The 16948-nt window shown below is 40.6% G+C and overlaps 1 long non-coding RNA gene across 2 annotated transcripts in view; it reads left to right on the plus strand.

Annotated features, from left to right (window-relative positions):
- The window catches only part of LOC146492057 (uncharacterized), an 89886-nt gene extending 74904 nt beyond the window's left edge, over nucleotides 1–14982 (plus strand). Inside the window, exons 5-7 of one of the 2 annotated variants that reach the window (XR_014872257.1) lie at nucleotides 1010–11711; nucleotides 12339–12429; nucleotides 12527–14982. This is a non-coding gene — a long non-coding RNA (uncharacterized LOC146492057). Of the gene's footprint in view, nucleotides 1–1009 lie in introns of both variants that reach the window. The other variant, XR_014872256.1, reaches the window with a different exon arrangement.
- Nucleotides 14983–16948: the final 1966 nt, after the last annotated feature.

The raw sequence follows: 16948 nt of genomic DNA on the forward strand, positions 1-16948 counted from the left end.
GCTCCTGAGATTAGATCAGTTTTTGTTGCAAGGGATGGAAAATATACTGTATCTTGTTTTTGAAAGAATCCAATTGTCTAGGGCAATTCAAGGAGGGTGAAAAAGATAGCAAAACCTTACAAGCTATCTTGGAATCAGATTCACAGTAGAAACCACCTTAAGCCAAAGACGGCATATAAAAGATGGATGCAGGCATTTTGGTAATTTCCAGATTTATATATCTATAATTTTGGCAGGACAAAAAAACAGGACAGGATAGAAAATTTAAAAGTAAAATTTTGATGTAAAGCACTGATTGCATCGTAACCAGTCTCAAATGTCCTGCAGCAGCTTTAGTCAAAGCCACCAGTCTGTAGACAGCATCCACCTGTTAATGGAACCCACTGCAGCATTCTTCTACATATTAGATGTTGAGAATCAGACAAAAATCTTACATCAGTGCTTGTATATGAGTAAAAGAAGATGAAGCTGGAAGCAAACTATAATGGGCCCTTTAGTCTCACATCATTAGATTTTTCCAGGTCCAGATGATCCCTCAGTTCCTTCAATTACACAAATAGAATGTAGTTTAGGTAGCAAGTTGACATTCAATTAAAATCACTTTATTTATATAGCACTGAATCAGGGCACTTCTATTGGAAGGTAAAGACAGAAACCTCCAACAATCAGACGACCCCCTATGAGCAAGCACTTGACAACAGTGGGAAACTCTCTTTGTGTGAGTGTGGGTGTGAATGGCCGGTAACCAATCACTTCCAGTTGTGATCATGGCCTCAAGAAACTTCAGGCAGGCACACCTGTCAGTAATCTACAATCAGCGCAGTATTCTTCACACGGTTGACCTGGACATGTGGTATAGTTGCTCAGGCCTTTTGATGCTCATCTGTTCATTTGAGCTTAGCTCTGCTTTCAACTTACTCGATTCTCTTCCCCTTCTCCTCAGAGAACCAGCTGGAAAGCCTGCCCGCAACTTGCTGGCTCACCTTCTTTGCCCACTCTCACCCCACAGCTGGAACATTTACCTGCCTCACACAGCCAAGTGCTGCCACCATTAATCCTGTGGAGAGAAGGAGAAAGTGTTTGGTCTGGAAACTGGGCAGTTTAGAAGTGGTTTCCAGAAGGAGCAGATTGGATTCTTTGTGAGCGGGAAAACAGAATCTTGTACTAAAAATATTTGATGTGAAAGATACCAAAAACCCATGACCCTTAATGATCATCAATCATTTTCAAACACTTAGCATTAATAAGAGGCTGAAGAGGCCTAAAATGCCGAGTAATTCCTGTGAGAAATGAGAGGATCGACCTAGAATTGGGGTCGTTATGCCATCACTTAACAAATGGGTTAGGTGACTTGTACTAGCACAGACAACTGCTAATTAGCACTAGCTAATTAGTACCATTAAACAACACAGTTTCACTCAGTAAAACTTACAATATACAATGAACTGCCCACCAGCCTCTATTAGTTGTTAGATAATTGCATTAGAAAAGTCACCAGCATCACAAAGTCCAGAGTTCAGCATCTTGAATTAGCTAACATGAACCCGGTCAAAGCTAGCATACAGCTGTAACTGCTGGCTGTCCCTAAGACGCCATAACTAAGTTCCAGAGTGTAAATATTTTACAACAGTCACCTAAAGGTGCTTTATTCTGCAAAATATTATAATAAACTTAAAAAACTCAAAAGCTACAGCACGTCACTTTGGAATAAAGTAATTTCCCAAACAAAACATACAAGCTACTCTGTTCACTTTCATGTTGGACGTTAATAATTCCAACTGCTGGAACATTCCAGACTCTTTGAGCCATTGTGTGCATATGTGCTTCCGTGCCATTAACACACAGCCTCCACCTGAGATACTGAGAGATTATGAAGGAGGACACCGTCCTGAAATATTTAATGAATTGCTCCTTTTGTTCCCTGTCTCAGACTTATAGGAAAGGACAGGGAGCTTTAGCTGGCCTTCCTGAGCAGCCGTGACTAAACTGGAAAAGAAACAGTGGAGGAAGACAAAATGCTCCCTCCCACCTCCGTAACCCGCTGTTCAGCCGAAAGGTACACAGTGTGAATAAGTCTTAAAATGGATTATGCACAGTGGACCTAGGAGCAGTTAAAGTTGGGAGTCAAAAACAAAATTATGTGCTTCCTTTGATCTGAGGCACATTTAGGAGGCAAAACGGATGTGTCACCCAGAATGTATTTCTACATTACAGTTGGTTGCTGCTCGCTTGCATGATCAAGCAACGACATCAAAGGAAATACAGAGGGTTACTGAAACCCCCCTTCCCTGTTAGTTGCTATTTTATGGTCCAGAGCTGTTACTCTGGAACTAATCCTAATTTTAATTTATGAAGTTGGAGAATTAACCCTCAGCGCCACATCACTGGTGGTTATGTGAAGCAATCTGTGACAAAATCGTTCGAAAAGTGGAAACTGACAACGGGTTCAACCCCCCCACCTCCTTTACTTTATGCTAGTCTCCTCTTTATTCCTCTTGATCAGTGAAGCGGGAAATAGATCCCACAGAATCAGTGATGTAACCGAGTTATCTAATAGGCAATTGAAAATGGTCCAATTTACATCAAGCACAACTTGATGTAAATGACCTTCTCCATGGCACGCTCACCGCCGTCAAACATCCTGTTAGCGATACTGCCGCAATCAGCTCTGCACTTGGCCATGTCACATTGATATGGCTCGCCACGTCTGAGGAAATCATGCGCGCGCACATACATGTACAGACACAATTCGTGCCACTCAGACCAAGGGTTGTGACAAGGTGTCGAGACAGCGCTACTTGGCTGATGGCTGTCTGGTCCTCTGGGGATGACTGGGGGAAAATACTGTCACCGATGGTGTGTATGTGTGTGCGCGTGTACACGTGTCCTTAACTTGTGAGAGATGGTGGCTTGAGGACCATTACTGATATAACCCGTGACAGCCATGTAACAACACAAGGTCATTATATCCAAAATGCAGGCTTAATGATAGCTGCGTATACAGTAGAAGGAGTGAGGATCATAATAATGAGCTCTTTTAGAGTGTTATTCCACTACTTGAGCTTTTTTGTGTGTGTGAGAGAGAGAGTGTGTGTGTTGTGTTTTTCTTTTTTTCAGAGATCCTGAGTCATTAGTGGTTCGTCTGCAATGATAATTCAGTTCAGTTCAGCCAGATAATTTTGATTTAGATGAAAGCAATGAGCTGACAGAGGGCTCCTTTCCCCCCCTGGTCTTGTATGTATTCAAAAGGAAAAGAAAATGAACCTCTAAGGTAGCTATAGCAATGCCCCATTTCTTTTCTTTTTTCTTTTGGTTCTCATCAAGAAAAGTTCTCAAATGAAGTTGTTGCTGTTTTCTCTGGCAACATCCAGATGATGGTGATGCAAAGGATTGGGTAATTGTTGGAGCCGTGTGGAGCTGCTGATAACAAAGGAAATGAAAATACAGGAGTTGTTTTCACACTGTAGACTGTACATAAAAGATTGATGCAACCACTCTAACAACACCCACTGGATTCTGTCAGTATTTGCTGATTGCTTAAAATCAGTTAACAGCATTGCACTTCATGGATACAGATGTTGGTTTCTTGAAAGGTTCAGTGTCAGCATTTTGGTTGTCAAAAGCCAGAAGTTACAATGTAGAGGCTTAAATGGTCCATCAATAAATCCAAAGATATTTGCTAATTAGCGCTAAATAACCGCTAAAAACTGTATATTTAATAAGTCAGCAGTCGGAATTTCCAAGTTCCCAGCCAGCCAATTTAATCTGGAACAACCCATCAACTCAAATTTCCCTCTCAGAAAATCAGACCAGCACCAGCAACTCCCAAGTTAACATGCAGTCCATGATGACTACTGCACTGAATGTAAACAGTAGTAAAACTGTAAAACCTTTTATCTGTACTGCCACTGTTGTGTATTTGTGACTCACTAAATAAGCCATACACAAAGCACCAGGCTATGCTGCAGCTGTGTTAAGGATTTTTATTGCTAGTGACACACAAATGTTTCTACCTTGCTAAGAACCCAAACAAATCCTGCCTTTCCTCGCTTTTCCGGACGCTCTGATGTTGGAACTCTGGGTTGACGTCACTCCCAACTTCCGAAATCTGAGTGAAAATATTACGTTTATACAACTTTGTCTTGTCATTTACATCCGAGTTCAGGGGTATCTGGAACGTGGCAAAGAGACACGAGGAGTTCTTGAAACCTCATGCTGACCATTTTCACCATCTCCATCTTTGCTCATTGACCGAGATAAATGAGAACCATAACTTAGAAAATTATGTTCACTTGAAACTACCAAATGAGCCCATTAGGAAAGCGTTAATTGTAGTATTAAAGCAAGGGTGCAGAGAGATCATTTTCCCATAGACTTCTAGACAACCAGAAGTGGTTTTGCAGCTGCAAAAGTTGATTGTGGGGTGCTGGGCATTTGAAAGACAAGTCAAAGGAAAGTCTATTTGGTAGTGGCCAGCTAGCAGTCTGGATGATTGGCAGTAGAATTTCCACTTATGGTACAATGACTTCAACAACTTCTGGTAAGATCTAAATAGAGGATCTTGGCTGTTTTATCGTTCAGACTGTTTTATTTATGTTCACCGGATATAACTGAACTACCCAAGTTTGCAGGAATGCCATTTAGTGTGTTTAGTTAAAGAATGGATTTAGTATGTAGCTGTGGGCCTACTAACAGCTTGAGAGTTGTTTTTTAAACAAGATGTACAGGAACTCTGCACGGCAGCCCTCATCGCCCACATTTCTTCCCTTTCCCCCGAGGCTGTATTACTCTCTGCTCTGCACCGTACAGCAGATTGTGTGAATCACATGTTAACGGTCCACGGCCTGAGTCCGCACAATTCACACTTGCTTTCTCCCACTCATGACAGAAATCTTTAAAAATCAGTTGAGAAGTGACACATCATTGCTATGATGCCATGGAACTTTCCTTTTTCCTTTTTGACTGTGCGTGACACTCAGTACAAACTGTTAAATCACAATTGATTCACTTTCACTGCAATGAGAAGATACATTTTAAAGTTTCACTGTTGAAATGATCACAGATTTTTAAACACACACCCACACACATATGATTGTTAGCTAAAACATTATACATATATATACAGTTTTAGTTAACAACCAAAATCATTGGTGCTGCAAGGTGTTACACTCGGTTACACGATGATGTTAAATGATGTTAAATCCTGATGCAATTGGGGGGGTATAATAAAATCATACTTTTGATCTGCAAGAATAGTTCAAAAGGAAGAAAATGTCACAGGAGTCCAGTATTTCCCACATATTTCAGTTTTTCTCATTGAAATATTAAGTTCACAGTGTGAACAGAAGGTCACTAGCACGAGGCAGATGTGAAATTGGTCAGATCAGTATCCCTTAAAATGCACATTTGCAATGCATTTAACAGTGTGAAAAGTGTGACGTAAATCACAAGATAAAGTTGTGTAAAATCCACACAACTTTATCTTGTGATTTCGTAGCCTTTGAAAAAGTGGAAGCAATAATGTTAGGGATGGAGATTGCTTAAAAAAAGAATTATTTAGTGAGCAAGCATTTTGGCAAAAGTGGGAAGGGAAAACTCCCTTTTAACAGGAAGAGACCTACACCAGGCTCAGGGAGGGGTGGGGCCATCTGCCGCGACCAGTTGAGGGTGTGGGGAGCATTCACATGAACTCACATGTGTCACAGTCACACTAGGGAAGCCAGTGGTCACAGTCTAAAAGTATTGCAATTATGTGCAATGAACTTGCGATTTCATAGCCTTTGAAACAGTGGATGCAAAAATGTTAGGGATGGTTTCTGACTGCAAGTCATAAAGTGGCTTTTTTGCTTTAAGATGGTGACAGACAGAGTCGGTAAGCTATTAGTCTGCTATTAATTTACAGTTGCTCAAGTTGTCAGTTATATAAATCTGTTTGTGATAATATAGCAAATAAGTTTTCCAACACGCCCACTCTGCAATATTATTGAGAGCATATCAAGATAATATGATGCACAGAATAGAAATTTATACTGAAAATTATTTGTTTCACTTGATGAAACTGATGATTATTATTTAAAATATTTTATAATAGTTTTGCAGATTAAGTACACACTACTTGAATTTGTTAAATTGTGAGTTTTTAAGTTGATTTGGGAAAAAAAAGTTTACACTGGTTGATCTGTTGAATTAATTTTGCACATCTCTTCAAAAATACAATATTTTAATACAACTTTAATTCTTTGTTGTATTTCCCATTATTTCTCACTTTCTACCTGATAAACTTGAAATAAATGTCTATTTAAAACTGAACCACAACCTGAAAAAAAACCTGTTAGAGCAGCTGGCAGGATACCCCTAGCCATTATGGCAGATGGGAAGCTACCAAACACTGTTATCTGTGAGGGCTGATCAATTCCTACAAATAAATGTTTACTTCAGAGTTGTAAGCCTTTCAGAACTCATTGTTACAAGACAAAAAATCCTGGTTTTACTTGTTCTTTACCAAAGTTTCTGTTCAGGAGTGATTTTATTGTTTGTGTTCATTAAAGACGAACACAATGTTGGTCATGCCAAGCATGTTCTGAGCTCCGGTGAAGATATTTATCACCTAACTGCTTCCCTGAGGTTGCTTTATCTATCAACAGATCTTCAAATCAAGAATCCCCCTCCAGGGAGATCACTCAGGTCACGTTGTGTGGAGGGGGTTGGGTGTCCTCAGAAAACCCTCACTTGGTTCTCCACGAGTCTTTTAGGTAAATCTCGAGAGCAAAACTCTCTAACAATGATGCTTGCTCGCTATAAGTGGTTCTTCTCCGTGAGGTCTTGATTCAAAGGGTAATCGTCCTCTAACTACCGACATTTAATCTCGAGGACGTCATTTAGGAGCCCATTAATAAATTTACCCTAATTTTTGTTTTCTTTAAACAATTTTTTTCCAGATTCAAAACTGTGAGCCCATGATTGTGGCACAAAGCATGTAATTAATAATAAATTTTAAAAAAAAAATCAATCTTGGAGTTTGCAGGCTTAAAGGATTTTTCCCCTCCAGATATCCAGGCTTGTTTTCTTCCCTTCAGAATAAGCTGTTTGCTGCCACTCAGTTCTTTACTCGAAACAACTTGAAAATTGCCTTGAAAATTCATCAAAGTAAACATAAAGCCTTCATTTCTGTTTTGTCAGTTTGTTTAATTGGTGTTTCATTGTGCCACGGCTGAGTGTCTTCATATCAGCGCTGCATTACGTTACACTCTGCTTACTGCCAATCACCTGACACCAATGGGAAGGGATGAACGAACGTGTCTGTCTGGGAAAAATGTACAGCATGGTCGCATCCATGTTTTTCTATGGAAAATCTCTTTTAAAGCCAGGACAGCATTTCATTTGATCATAAATGGTGGGGGGGAGATAATTAAATGAGGTCTTTGCACAGCGGTTTTGCACAACAACCACCAGTATAAAGCAGACTTGGACAGTGACAAACTGCACCTCAACAATGTGGGCTCATGCTGTGATAGAAATGATTCAAATCTGGCACAATGCAACATTTTAAAATTGTTGAGCTACCTCTGAGTGGGCATTTCCAGGTCAGTTGTTCAGGGTTGCAGTACTTTAGATGATCTGTTCACGGGTTTGTTACAAATACTTTGTATTTCAGCCAGATAGCTTGGAACATCTTTTTTTCTCTAAAGAATACATGCTGTAATTATCCTTTAAAATCCATGCAAGCAATTTGCAAGACTTGGACAAATATTCATGTTGCTGCACATCCAGGATCACATGGATAGATTTACAGCATTACCACCTTTAAATTTCCTAGCAGGGCTGCAAGTTTTTTATTACAACATTCAAAGAAATCTAACATAGATTGCAGCTATATTACAATGCCAAAAGTACTGGAAGTGAATAAGATGACTAAGCCATGCAAAATACCATTTAGAAACTAATGAGCAAGAAATGGCACAAATAACAAAATAAGTTTGCAGCACAAATAAGGTTTGGTAAAAAAAAAGAAAAAGGGAGGCCTACACACAAACACACATACACACTTATAAACTTCCCTAGAAGTTTAGGAATGTATATAACAAAGAACTACAGTAAAAGAAAACACTGAAAACAGTGAAAATTGGTTTCTGTTGATAAGTTTCTTTATTCTGTTTATTGGTTTGAAGCTTCGACATTTTGGCTGCAGTCAGAATAGCTGAAGTACCAGAACTACTGATATGTGGACAGGAGGGTGAATATATCAGCTAATGCTAACAGTGTTGATTGCTGCATCTGTACACAGTAGTGGAGAAACATGCAGAAACAAATTTGGGTTATGCAAAAGGTGATTAAAATAGAAGAATTTCACTCACCAGAACTCGTGAGACGATGACTTGTGTCCTAGGGGATCTCCTCCAGTTCTGGACCAGGGCATCACTGAGCTCCTGGACTGTGTGATCCTCCTCCAGGAACTGGAACAGGTGGTCAGGCATTGTCCTGCAGCAAGAAGACACCAGGACCCACTGCACCAGTATTGTGTGATAGTGGGTCCAGGGATTTCATCCCAATACCTAATGACAGTCAGGGTGCGGTTGCCTAGCCTGTAGAGGTCTAGTCATCTCTCTGTGGATTTGTCTCCAAAACCATCACTGATCCACCACCAAACCGTTAATGCTGGAGGATGTTGCAGGCAGTACAACAATCTCCATGCTTCTCAGACCCTTTCACACCTGTCACATGTGCTCAGGGTGAACCTGCTCTCATCTGTGAAAAGCACAGTGATAGATCTGGCATTCATGCTGATGGGTTTAGGGTCTTATATGGCCCTGATTAGCTCTCCTAGATTAACCTCCTGTCTCTTGGAATCTCCTCCATGCTCTTGAGACTGTGTTGGGAGACCCAGCAAACCTTCTGGCAATGAAACGTATTGATGCACCATCCTGGAAGAGTTGAACTACCTGTGCAACCTTTGTAGGGTTCAGGTATTGTCTCATGCTACCAGCAGTGACACTGACATTAGCCAAATGCAAAACTAGTGAAAAGGCAGACAGAAGAGATGAGGAGGAGGGAAAAATTCCAGTGGCCTCAAGCTGTAAAACCGTTCCTGTTTGGGGAGGTGTCTCATTGTTGCCCCACTAGTGCTCCTGCTCATTAACACCAAAGCAGCTGAAACAGATTAACAACCCCCTCTGCTGCTTAGCTGACCAGATCAATATCCCACAAATTGAACTGATTTGGTGCTGTACTCTGATTAAAAAGTGTTCCATTCATTTTTTGAACAACTTCTAAATCTTTTGAACCAAATTCTTGCAATAAAACTGCTCAAGTATAGCAGGCATCTGGATCCCCGCATACTTTTAGAAGCCAAAAGTAGTACAGCAGTGACTGAACTGCTCCAAAAGCCTGTTCAGGCAGATTTTTATTTAAAATGGCAGCCAGCTAAGGTGTCAAAACCTCAGAGGCTGAACATTACAGCCCCTTCTTAGGACACCGTGGTTCACACGCTTCCCAGTTCCATTCAATCTTTCATTTTACATTTTGGCACAGAACACTGAAGCTCTTAATTGTATATTACAGTGCAGCTGGCTTCCCTCTCCCCTCATCTCACTGACTAACTGTATACTGAGTGCACAGCGAGGGAACCTGGTAACACCAATATTTCATTCATTTGTCTCTAATTGACAGCTGACATTTTCACGCACTGGCACAAAGTTTTATAGCCCCTGAAAGACGAACCAAAGAGTCACCTTAAGCAGGGCCTTATAACCCAGCTTTCTTTATGAAGTCAGAATAATAGGAAAACACCCTCTGTGTTATTAAAGTAATCCTATGCATAACCTTGCAGTGCCTCATTATCTTGACACAAAAGGGAATGGGGCCTGTCACTGTACCGTTCCATTTTATCCATGATTTAGCACAAAGCCACCTAGAAGTCAAAGTGACTGCTCTTTACCTGTAGCTTGTGTTCTTGTGTAATAAACTTTAAATGATGTAATCCTCCACGTGCCTTTGTGCTTAATGACAGAGTCCTTGAGAAGCATGATAAAGGAGAAAAAAGTAGCAACTAAGTTCATTTTTGCATGTTCTGAGCTGCACTTGAAAATAGCCATTAAGAGCGAATCTTCCTTTCCTCAAAGCCATTACCCACAGACAACTTTTTTATAGGCAATATCTCTGTTATTGGGGATGTAATGCTGGCCATTTTTATGAGATTCTCCTTCAGTTTTGTCCACAATCAAAGCACCTAAAGAAGCATTTTGCTGGTTCATTTAAAGTCTGGTGGGTTTTTTGATGAAGTAGCCTCAGCCACGACAGTTTAAAACCTCTAATAATTTACAATTTGACATGATTGAAATGGCAAACAAATCAACAGAGAGCCAATACACAATGTTAGGTAGGTTACTTTTGAAATACAAGCTCAACTTATATTTAAATGTGCAACATTAATTAAGATTGTTCCAGTACAAATTTCACATCATCGGTGTAATGTGACTTAATTTGATAACCCTTCCGACAAATGACTCATGTTTCAAAAGGAAATTGTTGTTGGATTTCTCGCAGTGAAAGGTGTTTTTGTCCAATGACATGGCCACCCACTTCGGCACTGTCGGCTGGTCGCAGGCCTGGCAGACTCCATGCATTAATTAGGCTGGTAGAGAGAGGCAGTGCACGCTGCCAAATGAATGGAGCCTGTCTAGAGACAGCTCCTTGTAAGCTATTCTACCCTTGATAGTATTGCACTCAAATTTGTCTCAGTGGCTTTGCTTACCCGGGTTGTCCAGAAACTTTCGCCAAGAGAAAGACGCAAAAAGCAACAGAATCAATGTTGCATTCTCGATGTAAGCTTTTTATATTGAGATAATAATAATAATAAGATGTAAGCTTTTTGCAATCAGAAGTTTTATTATTATTTTATTAAATCAATAACCTTTGTCCTCTTACTAATTACAAATAAGCATATTTTCGTAACTTAATATGATGTTACTTTCTACCTTGATATTCTGAATAGAAGTAGCATGTGCATCATTACAATTAGCCATTACCATGTTGAAGATATTTTGCTACCATTGCACTTATGGATCGAAACATGGACAGATTTTCATGAATATAGGCTCTGGTCATAAACTTCCATGTACGGCACAATATGATCCATCCATCCATCCATTCGCTTCCGCTTATCCTTTTTCAGGGTTGCGGGGGGCGCTGGAGCCTATCCCAGCTGTCATAGGGCGAGAGGCGGGGTACACCCTGGACAGGTCGCCAGTCTGTCGCAGGGCCAACACACAGGGACAGACAATCATTCACACTCACATTCATTCGCACATTCACACAGTGACAATTTGGATTATCCAATTAACCTATCCCCACAAGCTGCATGTCTTATGATCAATAATCAATAATAGACATGGTCAAGAAAACCCATTGAGCGTCAAAGTGAGCATCAGAATGGAAAAGAAAGGTGATTTAAGTGATGTTGGCATAGTTGTTGGTGTCATACAGACTTGTTGGGTAATTCACAATCTTCAGATCTGCTGGGATTTTCTTGCACAACCATCTTTAGGGTTTACAGAGAACAGTCCAAGGAAGAGAAGATGACCATGTCAAGTCCACTCCCGTCAAATAAGAACAGGAAAAAGAGGCTACCTAACTGGACAAAATAAGACTGGATGAACAATGACTTGTCTGATGACCATCTGGACCATCTAAATATCTGCAGTGACATTTAGAGGGTAAGGTCAGATTTTGTCATAAACATCAAAGCATGTCAAACTATCTCCAAGTTAAATATCTGATTGCTTACTTATAGATTGAGCCAAAACGAGGCAGCAAGTAAATGTAAAACAAAGCTAGCAATGCTTACCACTGAAAAGTGCTACATTTTAGGCTAGCATATCATTAGCAAAGAGTACCATTTACATCAAGATCATATGTTGATATTAGCATTGTTCTTGCACATGCTAGCACATTAGTTATTAGACTGGTGTCCAATTTTAGTATTTTTTTCTTTGTATAATTAAATTCACATACTGAAGTTTATCATTTACAAACTATTGTATGTTACGTTTTTGTTAGCAAAAAAAAATATTCTGTCTTACTTTTGAGAAACACTGCTATATCACCCTTAGAAACACCAAGCAGGCTTGAACCAGTTTTATTCCTACTTTTTACATCACTGGGCAATTATTTTCTTTTATCCCCAAGAACAGAAGTCAACAATCATCTGTTGGCAGGCCTCAACCAAGATGCCTTAAAATATCTAGCTTGTTATAGTGTTGGTACGGAATGAACAGAATGTTAATGTGATATATCTTTTTGTTTACCTTGTTTGTGCACTCTGGGTGTGTTTGAAATTCTAGGTCACTGGATTCATTCATTGAAATCCACCCGAGAAGTCGGCCTATGCAAATTCTTTAGCGCGAGGCTCGTACTTTTTCTGAGGCAAACGAGGTGAGCGACCCAAAAATACATAACGCTGAGGAGCTTGAGCAACATTAAATAAAAGTGAGACAGCAACAAAAGGTCATCCTCTCATTCATGCCCTCAGGTGCTGGCACCCCTGCAACACATGTTAAAAAACAGACAGATGCCTGGGCGTGTAATAAAAACAGCACGGCTAAGAGAATGTCCTAAACCCTTCCCTCTGGGTTAACGAGCAGACTCCGCTTTTTAACAGTGATTGACAGCAAAGAGATAAGAGGACATAGTTTAAATGCCTGGCTGATTTTGGTGCCTTAATGCACAAAGAGGAACAAGTGTGAGCCAAGTGAGAGGAGATGGAGACCTGGACAACGCAGAGGAACAACAGTCACATTATCCTGATGAAGATTTGGGGACGGGCTCTGCGGCATAAGCTCACTGTATCAAAGAAAGATTTACTCCTCTCGTCTAACTTTCCGAGGGGTGATGCACGGCGCATAATAAGATTCCTGTTAAGTTGGAGGAGGCTCTGGCTCATTTGTGTAGGTGCAGCAAGGCGGCTAAAAATAGCCGCGTAGGGTGACGGAGCAAAAAAGAGGCTCCATGTGAGATGTGCTTGTAACTCGGAAGAAGCACAGGACAGATAGTGGCACGCCACTGCATTCTGCGTTAAGACGGGAGGCGAGCGAGCAGGGAGGTTGCGTGGAAGTAGAAAAAGAGATGAGGGATGAAGAGTCATGGGGGAGGTAGCAGGATTGAGAAACCAGTGGCGAGGAGAATTGGGAAGAATCCGGCAGAGGAGAGGAAAGAAGAGGCCAAACTCCGGGGGCTCGCCGCCTCTTTTCTCCAAACTGACAGCAAGATCGAGCTCCTGCCGAGAAAAAGTGTGTGTATCCCGTTACACAAATCCCCCTGTGTGCTTGTGCACCTTTTTTGGATGTGCGCGTGCATGCGTGGGGAGGGCAAAGCGTGCGACCTCGCTCACAGCAGATATAACTGGAGCTGGAGCCCACTAGTGCCAGGGTACATGACAATGCAGTGTTAAAAGCCCCAACAGTGTCCTGCTCACCCCTTGAACACATCATGTAGCCCACTAAAAAGAAAGAAGAAAAAAGCTCCAAGGGATTTAGCCATGATTCACCGTGTCACTTAGACTCACATTTGTATGTTTGTGTGTGGTGTGTAGGTGTGTGTGTGCATTTGGAGTGCTGGGGAGGGTGTTCATGCAACGTGTGCAAAGTTCACACGTGTCTGATGGATGATTCGCGGAGGCAGAAGCCCTGCATTCACACTGATTATTGATCTGTGGCAGCTGAGCTGGTGACTGCAAACGCATTGTGCAGGACCGCATTCTGATGACACACCCCGACTGAACGCTTAAAAAGCCGGTGGAGTGCACGCGTGTCTGTGAATGTGGGCATGTAGGAGTGTGTGACGTCGTCATCAGGGACAAATTAGCCACGGCTGTGAAATTTGGCGGTGGGTGGTATCGAAAAAGCACATGCTGGCTTCAATAGGCATGGAAACAGCAAACTCTAATGGGGGGGCAGAGGGAGGCCTACACACAAACACACATACACATTTATATAGAGACAGACAGACACACCAACACAATCCTGCATTCGTGCCATATGCAACCATGTGTACTGGGCCATGTAGCGTCAAGTCATAGCAATGATTCCAAAACAAGCTGAGACTTGTATGCACGTGTGTGTATGTCTGTTTTTGTGTGTGTGTTTGTGCATGTGCGAGTGGTTTGATATGAGCATTGTGTGATACAAAGGTCTACACTAAGCATGTGGATCTGAGTTTCAGCTGAGCAACAGCAACATAAACTAAAAACCACAGACCTCACTCATGTTTCTGATTATGTGTGTATGTGTGAGTGTGTGTGTGTACATATATATGTGGCTTCAATATCCATAGGTGGTGATTTCAGGGGGAAGCAGGGGACAAGTTCCCTTCCCCTATATCAAAACACATGCTTTTCTCTTCTGGTACAAAACATGAAAGACGCAGAGAAATTACTTGGAACAACTGTTGGAACTTTTGTGGTGAACTTAACTGTCCCAGCCTCACAAACACAATGCCGTGATCTCTGTTAGCAACAGCAGCACAGCCTCCTCTTTCTCCTATAGTGCAGTCGGCATGTCAGCAAGTTGATAGTATAAAACATGGGCATAGCTTCTGGATCATAAATGAAGCCAGTTTGGAAGTGCCTTAAAGCTGCATTTTATCTGAAGGCCACAGATGGCGATAGCTGTGGTTGCAAAAAGCCTACAGGTCCTATAGAAGTCTGGGAAAATGCCTTTCTGTCTTCACCTCTGTAAACACTTTCCTGCTGAGTTTATGGGTTCAGTTACACATTACAGGTATATTTCTTCAGTCTAGGTCACATCATGTTTCAAAATGATGGTCTGTGGTTTAAAACTACTTGGTCATTGGCCAATCACTTGACTTGATCTTTTTAACCAAGATGGCGATAGTGGAAGTGCTTCACTTTTGGCTTCAAAACAAGACATCAGAGACTAATGGGTGAGTCAAAGTAGCGAGCTCTATATTTTTTACTGGTGATAGCCAAGGAGGAACACAGATATGTGCAGTGCCTTTTAAATATACAGATATTTTTCAACATGATCTTTAAAAAAAGCACAAAAATAAATTGTGACTTATGTAAAAATGAATGCCCTACTATATGTAGACCAAAGTGTTCTGCAAGATGAGCATCATTAGATGAAACTAGCTTCCTTTTGGCTAATGTTAACTAATGCTAATGCTATTGCAAATTGCATAAACAGTATAAACGGTGGATGTAGCTACCATGATGTCACCCCAACCCCCCCACACACACACAATAAACAAAAAGCCGACATGCTTATTGGCTAATGACTTGAAGTGAGAAGTTGTTAGCTAATAGCATAAAGTGTCATAGCATAAGTAAAGCTACATTTTGAGACATGGTATGACCAAGATTTAGTAAATGGCTTAATAAAACGCTTTATTTAATTTATTTATTTATTAAAGTATGTAAGTATGACCCAAAATAAGTGACTGAGCCCAAAGCAGTAAGTTGTTTTACCGTAGACTTCTATTGGATGGGGAATCTTTTTGTAACCACAGCTTTCACCATCTATGAACATCAGATAGAATACAGATTTTTAAATATGCTACATCTGTGTTTTATAATATGTTTAGCAAATTGCTGGATAGCCTAGCCAACACAACAGCGTTCTAGCTTGCTTTCTAAAATTTTCGCTAGCAAAATGCTATCCGAAGTTTTTTGTTATTATGTGGAATGTGTGTTAGGAATAAGTGCTGTGCTGGAAGCCATCTGTGTTGATGTTTGTTCTGTTTTTATTTTTTTAGCAAACTCCTTTTCTATGTCACTGTTAGCTAGTGCTACTCTCCATTGCAGCTAACGGTAAAAGTTAACCATTCAGGCAGGCCTGCATGGTCAGTGATGGCCTCATTTTTCATGTTATGTCATAGTATATTTAGACATTAGGAATATTTTCATGTATTACATGCTTTTTATTTCCAAAGTGGACATAAGAAGCTTAGTTCTTCAAACAAAAGAAACAAAAGCTGCCTAATATCAGTCAGAACAATTTGACACTCACACCTGGAACTGTTGAAACACAAAAGAACCCAGACATGAGTGTTAGGTATAATACTAAATGAGAAAAGCTGAGAATAATTTAGGTTTATATAAAAAGTCTGACATCCCCACTGCATTATAGTCCACCATATGTTCAACTGTCTTGTGCTTTTGTGGTTACTTTACATAAAAACTAAAGAAAAAAATGCATTGCAGTGGATCAAAAACTCAGTGTTTGATGCTCAGAATTTACTGCGCCAGCCTACCCACCTCCCTAGTATCCTCCTCTAATTGTCAAACAAAGTCTAAAGGCATGTCAACATCTCACTATTTACTTTGCTCTCCTGAGGACACTGACATTTATTGCAGATGTAGGAACAACAATCACTGTAGTTGATTACATGTTGAAACCCCCTGGAGGCCTGAGAAATAAAGAAGAAGTAAAAGAAAGGAACATGAGTGTGCTCTGTTTAATATATACATATATATACTTACATACGCTTAAAACAATCGCTAATGAGGGTTTGTTTTAAACCAACCCCAACATGGATTCTAAAACCACAGCAGGAATAAATATTTAATATGTCCCAGATCTTCATGAAAAAAACAAAAAGGCTACAAAATGTGCCTTTGTGCCTTATGCGTGTGAAAATATGCATGCGTGCGTTTAAATTTGCCTCCTCTCTCAGCTCTTGCAGCCCCTATATTGCGCAAGCCTATGGGTGAAGGGTGACTTAATTGTTTTGACTTCTAGCATCAAGAATACAACAGCAGGAACACATGCAGCCCAAAGCCAAGGATGCTCAAATGTTCTTGTATGGATTTAAAACCTTGCAAGAAAGAAAGAAAGAAAGAAATCCTGCAGTTCATGGGAGAGGCATGCTAAATTTGCACTCCTTAAGTTAAGAGATGAAAGTGATTCAAGTTCAAAGATGGTAGGTGAAAGCTGGA

The sequence above is a fragment of the Neolamprologus multifasciatus genome, chromosome 23 (assembly GCF_963576455.1).
Source record: "Neolamprologus multifasciatus chromosome 23, fNeoMul1.2, whole genome shotgun sequence".
NCBI classification, from domain to species: Eukaryota; Metazoa; Chordata; class Actinopteri; order Cichliformes; family Cichlidae; genus Neolamprologus; species Neolamprologus multifasciatus.